Raw genomic sequence first — 6,653 nt, forward strand, 5'->3', positions numbered from 1 at the left:
TTGGCATAACAATTGATTATTTTTGCACCACACTCAGTGCTCCATGCAATCCGTGCCCTCTATAATACCCACCACCTGGTACCCCAACCTCCCACCCACCCACCAACTCAAACCCCTCAGATTGTTTTTTAGAGTCCATAGTCTCATGGTTCACCTCCCCTTCCAATTTCCCCCAACTCCCTTCTAACTCCCATGTCCTCCATGCTATTTGTTATGCTCCGCAAATAAGTGAAACCATATGATAATCGACTCTCTCTGCTTGACTGATTTCACTCAGCATAATCTCTTCCAGTCCCATCCGTGTTACAAAAGTTGGGTATTCATCCTTTCTGGTGGAGGCATAATACTCCATAGTGTATATGGACCACATCTTCCTTATACATTCGTCTGTTGAAGAGCATCTTGGTTCTTTCCACAGTTTGGCGACCGTGGCCATTGCTGCTATAAACATTGGGGTACAGATGGCCCTTCTTTTCACGACATCTGTATCTTTGGGGTAAATACCCAGGAGTGCAATTGCAGGGTCATAGGGAAGTTCTATTTTTAATTTCTTGAGGAATCTCCACACTGTTCTCCAAAGAGGCTGCACCAACTTGCATTCCCACCAACAGTGGAAGAGGGTTCCCCTTTCTCCACATCCCCTCCAACACATGTTTCCTGTCTTGTTAATTTTGGCCATTCTAACTGGTGTAAGGTGGTATCTCAATGTGGTTTTAATTCGAATCTCCCTGATGGCTAGTGATGATGAACATTTTTTCATGTGTCTGATAGCCATTTGTATGTCTTCATTGGAGAAGTGTCTGTTCATATCTTCTGCCCATTTTTTGATATGATTGTCTGTTTTGTGTGTGTTGAGTTTGAGGAGTTCATTATAGATCCTGGATATCAACCTTTAGTCTGTACTGTCATTTGCAAATATCTTCTCCCATTCTGTGGGTTGCCTCTTTTTTTTTTTGACTGTTTCCTTTGCTGTGCAGAAGCTTTTGATTTTGATGAAGTCCCAAAAGTTTATTTTTGCTTTTGTTTCCTTTGCCTTTGGAGACATATCTTGAAAGAAGTTGCTGTGGCTGATATTGAAGAGATTACTGCCTATGTTCTCCTCTAAGTGGGGGCATCACGCTACCTGATTTCAAGCATTACTACAAAGCTGTGATCACCAAGACAGCATGGTAGTGGCATAAAAACAGACACATAGACCAGTGGAACAGAGTAGAGAGCCCAGATATGGACCCTCAACTCTATGGGCAAATAATCTTTGACAAAGCAGGAAAAAATATACAGTGGAAAAAAGACAGTCTCTTCAATAAATGGTGCCGGGAAAACTGGGCAGCTATATGTAGAAGAATGAAACTTGACCATTCTCTTACACCGTACACAAAGATAAACTCAAAATGGATAAAAAACCTCAACCTGAGACAGGAATCCATCCCTTGCATATTTGTAACTCTTTTCCACGTTGATGAGAATTCTGGTTGCTGTTCTCCATAATGTTATTTATTTGCTTAATCCTAGAATAACAAAGTTTTAGAATTACTAACTTATTACTACTGCAAAAAAGAAACTTACTGTAAGAGTTCAGTATTCGGTAGGGTTCTTTTTGTCTTTAGCCCAAGGGTGATATATATAGTTCATATACTGTGTTTAAAAATTATTTGGATTAATATTTTTTCCTCTTCATTGTGGTTACATTATTTACTTATTAAATGGTTTATTACATTTGGTTCTGTTTTTAATTCCAGTTTAGTTTTCCACTTCATCTTACTGATTCTGCTTTGTTGTTGTTGTGTTGTTTTGAGGTGTGTGAGATACTAATGCGCCTCTAAATGTCAGAGCTCTCCAAAAAAGATTCTCAGTACCACACCTTTCCTCCTCACCCCTATTCACTTCTTCTGTCTTTTCCACCTCATTCCTACTCCCTCCCCCCGCAATAACCAGTTAGTTTTAGTTTACCTCTACTAGATTGCTTTTCAACAAAGGAGCAGATATTTTCTCATTTCCCCTCTAACTCAAAGGGCAACGTATTTTATAAAATTTTGCACTTTGCTTATTTTCCACTTATTTAGGTGTGAACTTGAGACATAAAGATATTAACTCTTCGTCATATTTGCTTCAAGTATTTTTCCAATTTTTTTCAGCAAAGCTTTTCTTTCAACTACATTATAAAGTAAATATCACTCATAGAAAAGTACAGAAAAGAATGAGAGTACAACTCATTATACCTGTGCAAATTACCATGCAGGTAAAGAAGTTGAAAATATTGCCAATACCCCAGAATCTCCATTATGTCCTCTCCTAATCACAGCACTTGTCCTTTTGATGGTAGCTCACTGTTATCCTAGTTTCATGGTTAATCACTTGTTTCCTTTAAATTTTTACTATGTAACCATGCATCGCTACCTAAGTGTATAGTTTTTATTACCTATTTATTTTTTATATAAATGGATCCAGTGTTTTCATGTATGGCTTCTTTTGTTTAATATTATGTTTATGAGGTTTATCAAAGTTGTTTCATGTTTTTGTAGTTCTTTATTTTCATATCTGTGTAGCATTCCTTTATATGAATAGATTACAGCTTTTAAAATATGTTTTAATGGTGGTGGACATATGGATTGTTTTTTTGGCTATTATGAAAAACTTCTATGAATATTCTTGTACTTTTGTATATCGTAGGCTACATTGTATGTCCATCTCCCAGTACCTCAGGATGTGAACTTATTGGAAAATAGGGTCATTGCACATGTAATTACTCAAGATGAGGTCTTGTTAATTTTAATTAGGCTTGGCCCCTAATCCAGGATGACTGATGTCCTTATAAAAAAGAAAACCATGTGAAGAAATAACAGGAGAACACTATGTGAAGATGAAGGACAGGAGTGATCCACCTATAAGCCTGGGAATTCTAGAGATTACCAGCAAATCATCAGAAGCTAGGAAGAAGCAAGGAAAAATTCCCTTATAGATTTCAAGAGGATCATGACCCTGCCGACACTTTGATTTTGGACTTATAGCCTTTGGAACTTTTAGATAATAAATTTCTTTTGCTCTAAACCACTAGTTTGTGGTACTTTGTTTTGGGAGCCCTAGGAAATGAATAACAGTCTGCCTGTTACTCTTTTACTCAGATTGCTGGGTCACAAGTATGACTTTATACTACTTCATTGATGATGCTGATATGTCTGTTTAGAAGCTCCATGATTATAGTTTCACATTCAGGAATGTGGTCCATTTGGTGGGGATTGACTGATAGATCAATTTGGGGAGAACTGACATTCTAGCAATATCACGTCTAAAGAACCACAGACATGCTGTATTTCTTCATTTATTTAGGTTTTCTTTAATTTCTCTTAGAGTTTTGAGAATACAGGTCTGTATATGTTTTGTTAACTTTATTCTGAGGGACGCCTGGGTGGCTCCATTGGTTATGCATCTGCTTTCTGCTCAGGTCATGATCCCAGGGTCCTGGGATCAAGTCCCGGATGGGGCTCCTTGCTCAGTGAGGAGCCTGCTTCTGCCTCTGCCTGCTACTCCATTTGTGTGCACACTCTTTCTGACAAAATCTTTTAAAAAAGTTGTTCCAAGACATGTTTTTTTTAATACTATTATAAAGATGTTTAAAAGTTTTAATTTATATTTTGTCTTAGTATGTAGACTTACAGTTGTGTTTTTTGTATATTCGACCTTGTAGCTTGTTACTTTGCCAAATTCAGTTAGTTCTGATGGGGTATTTTGTGCGCTGCTTAGGATTTTCTATATCCATGATGTCACCTGGGAATATAAAGAGTTTTATTTCTGTTAAATAACATGAAATTTATCATTTTAACCATTTTTAAGTATACAGTTGAGTGGCATTAAGTGCATTCATATTATGCAACCATCACCATCCATCTCCGGAACTTTTTCATCATCCCAAACTGAAACTCCATACTCATTAAACAATAACCCCTCTTTTCCCCTTCCCCCAGACCCTGGTAACCAGTGTACTGTAAGTTACTATGAATTTGTCTACTCTAGGTATCTCATGTAAATGGGGAAAATACTTCTACAGTATTTAACTATTTGTGTCTGGTTTATTTTAGTTAACATAAGGTGTTCAGGGTTCATCTATGTTCGAGTAAGTGTCAGAATTTTCTTTTTAAAGTTAAGTAATACTCCATTGTATGTATGTATGTGTGTATTCACACACATTCTGTTTATTTGGTCAGTGGACATTTGTGTTTTCACATTTGACTCTTGTGAATAATGCTGCTATAAACACTTATGTACAAATGTGTTTGAGTCCCTGCTTTCACTTCTTTCGAATGTGCACCCAAAAATGATAATTGTGTGTTTTTGAGGAGCTGCCAAACTGTATTCTATGGCAGCTGTGTCATTTTACATTCCAGCCAACCATGTACAAGGGTTCAATTTTCTCCACATTCTCACCAACACTTGTGGGTTATTGTTACAGATTTTTTGTTTTTGTTGTTGTTGTTTGTTTTGAAATTAGCCATCCTAATTGATGTGAAGTGCTTTCTCATTGTGGGTTTGGTCTGCATTTACTTCATACAGTTCTGACATCAATTCCAATGTGTGTATATTTCCCAAACCACCAAGGATTCTCTAAGTCCCCAGCTGGGTGTCCTGTAATTCAGCTCAATTCTGACCTACAATCAACTCAATTCTGACACCATCTACCTGGAAACAATGTCAGATCCCACAGGTTAAGGGCACAGTCTACAAGACTACCTGCTCCAGATGCCAGTTGCAAGTCCAGGTTGTCTCCTGGGCCTCTAACTGCTTGGGCCTATAACTGCTTGCCCATGACCTCCTCTTCCAGTTAGATTAATTTGCTAGAGTGGCACACAGAACTCAGAAACAATTTACTTCCTAGAATACCAGCTTGTTTATGAAAGGTGGTAATACAATTCAGGAACAGCCAGTTGGAAGAGATGTGGGAAGGAGTACAGAGCTTCTGTGACTTTCCTGGGTGTACTACTCTTCCCATATGGTCACATATTCACCAACTCGGAAGCTCTTTGAACACTGTTCTTTTGGGCTTTTGTGAAGGCTTCATTACACAGAGATGCTTGGTTAAGTCATTGGCCATTAGTGATTGAACTTAATCTCCATCCCTTTTACTCATGGGGTGGGGGAGGGACTGAAAAATCCCAACGTCCTAGTCATGTGGTTGGTTCCTCAGGTGACCAGCCCCTATCAGGTTATCTCATTCCAGAAGTCACCTCATAATACAAAAGGTATCGTTATGACTCCTTACTTAGGAAATCCCAAGGTTTTTAGGAGCTTTGTGCCAGGAAGGTGATGAAAATCAAATGTATATTTCTTATTAAGAGTCACAGTATCCCACACATCTAATGATTAGGGATGTTGAGCTTCTTTTTATGTGCCCTTTGTGTATCTTTTTTTAAAAATTGAAGTATTTTATTAAAAATAATCTCAAAATGATATGGAAACGGTATTTTCCAGGAAACATCTTAAGTTATTTGCACATTTTTTAAAAGATTTTATTTATTTATTTATTTGACAGAGACACAACAAAAGAGGGGAACACAAGCAGAAGGAGTGGGAGAGGGAGAAGGAGGCTTCCTGAGGAGCAGGGGGCCCGATGTGGGGTTTGATTCCAGGCCCCTGGGATCATGAACTGAGCTGAAGGCAGATGCTTAACAACTGAGCCACCCAGACACCCCTATTAGCACATTTTTAATTGGCTTTTTTTGTTTTTGAGTTTTAAGAGTTCTTTATATATTTTGGGTGTTAATCCCTTGACAAATTACATGATTTGTAAATATTTTCTATTCTGTGGGTGGTTTTTTACTCTGTTGATAGTACTCTTTGATGTCCAAAAGTTTTTAATTTTGATGAAGTCTAGGTTATTCTTTTGTTACCTATGATTTTGTGACCAGGTAACATTGAGTTTGCTCTTTGGTGAGTTACAGAAAAAGATTACAGATAAAGATGAGGTGAGTTACAGATAAAGATTACAGATAAAGATTACACTGAATAGAGCTGTCACACAAAGGAAACTTTATTTTCAAAAAATAAGATCACAGGGAATAACTTACCCTGTTTTTTAAATTTAGGGTCAGGATGAACAGGAAGGTGAGCTTTGTTATTGCATGGAGAGGTGGACATAGGTTGTATAGACTGCTTTGAAGAAATGCCTATTCATGTATCCTGTGTTAGTTAATAGAGCCTGTGCTCGTCCTTGGGTGGAGAGTTTAATGGTACAGTGAGGTAGAGGTAACTGTCAGATACTCTATGGCCCACCTGCTCTGGTGTGGTCAATCTCAAACTGGTTAGGCCTGTGCAGCTTTTCCTGTTGCTTGCCTCTAAAAGATAAGGTTAACTCCTGTGAAGAAGAAGGGGTGTCAGTAGGAGGTCTTGCTGGTGACAAGTTTTAACCTCTTTAACCCTGTGGGGCACAGTTCTAATTTTGGTGTCATTTCGAAGAAATCATTGCCAAATCCAGTGTCATTAAGTCCCACCTGCATTTTCTTCTAAGTATTTAGATAGTTTAAGCTCTTAAGTTTAGGTCTTATATTTGAATTAATTTTTATATTTGATGTTAGATAAGGGTCTACAACTTCATTCATTTGCATCTGGGAATACAGTTTTCCCAACACCATTTGTTGAAAAGACTTGCATTTCCCATTGAA

This window comes from Mustela erminea, chromosome 5 (genome assembly GCF_009829155.1).
Source record: "Mustela erminea isolate mMusErm1 chromosome 5, mMusErm1.Pri, whole genome shotgun sequence".
Lineage (NCBI taxonomy): Eukaryota > Metazoa > Chordata > Mammalia > Carnivora > Mustelidae > Mustela > Mustela erminea.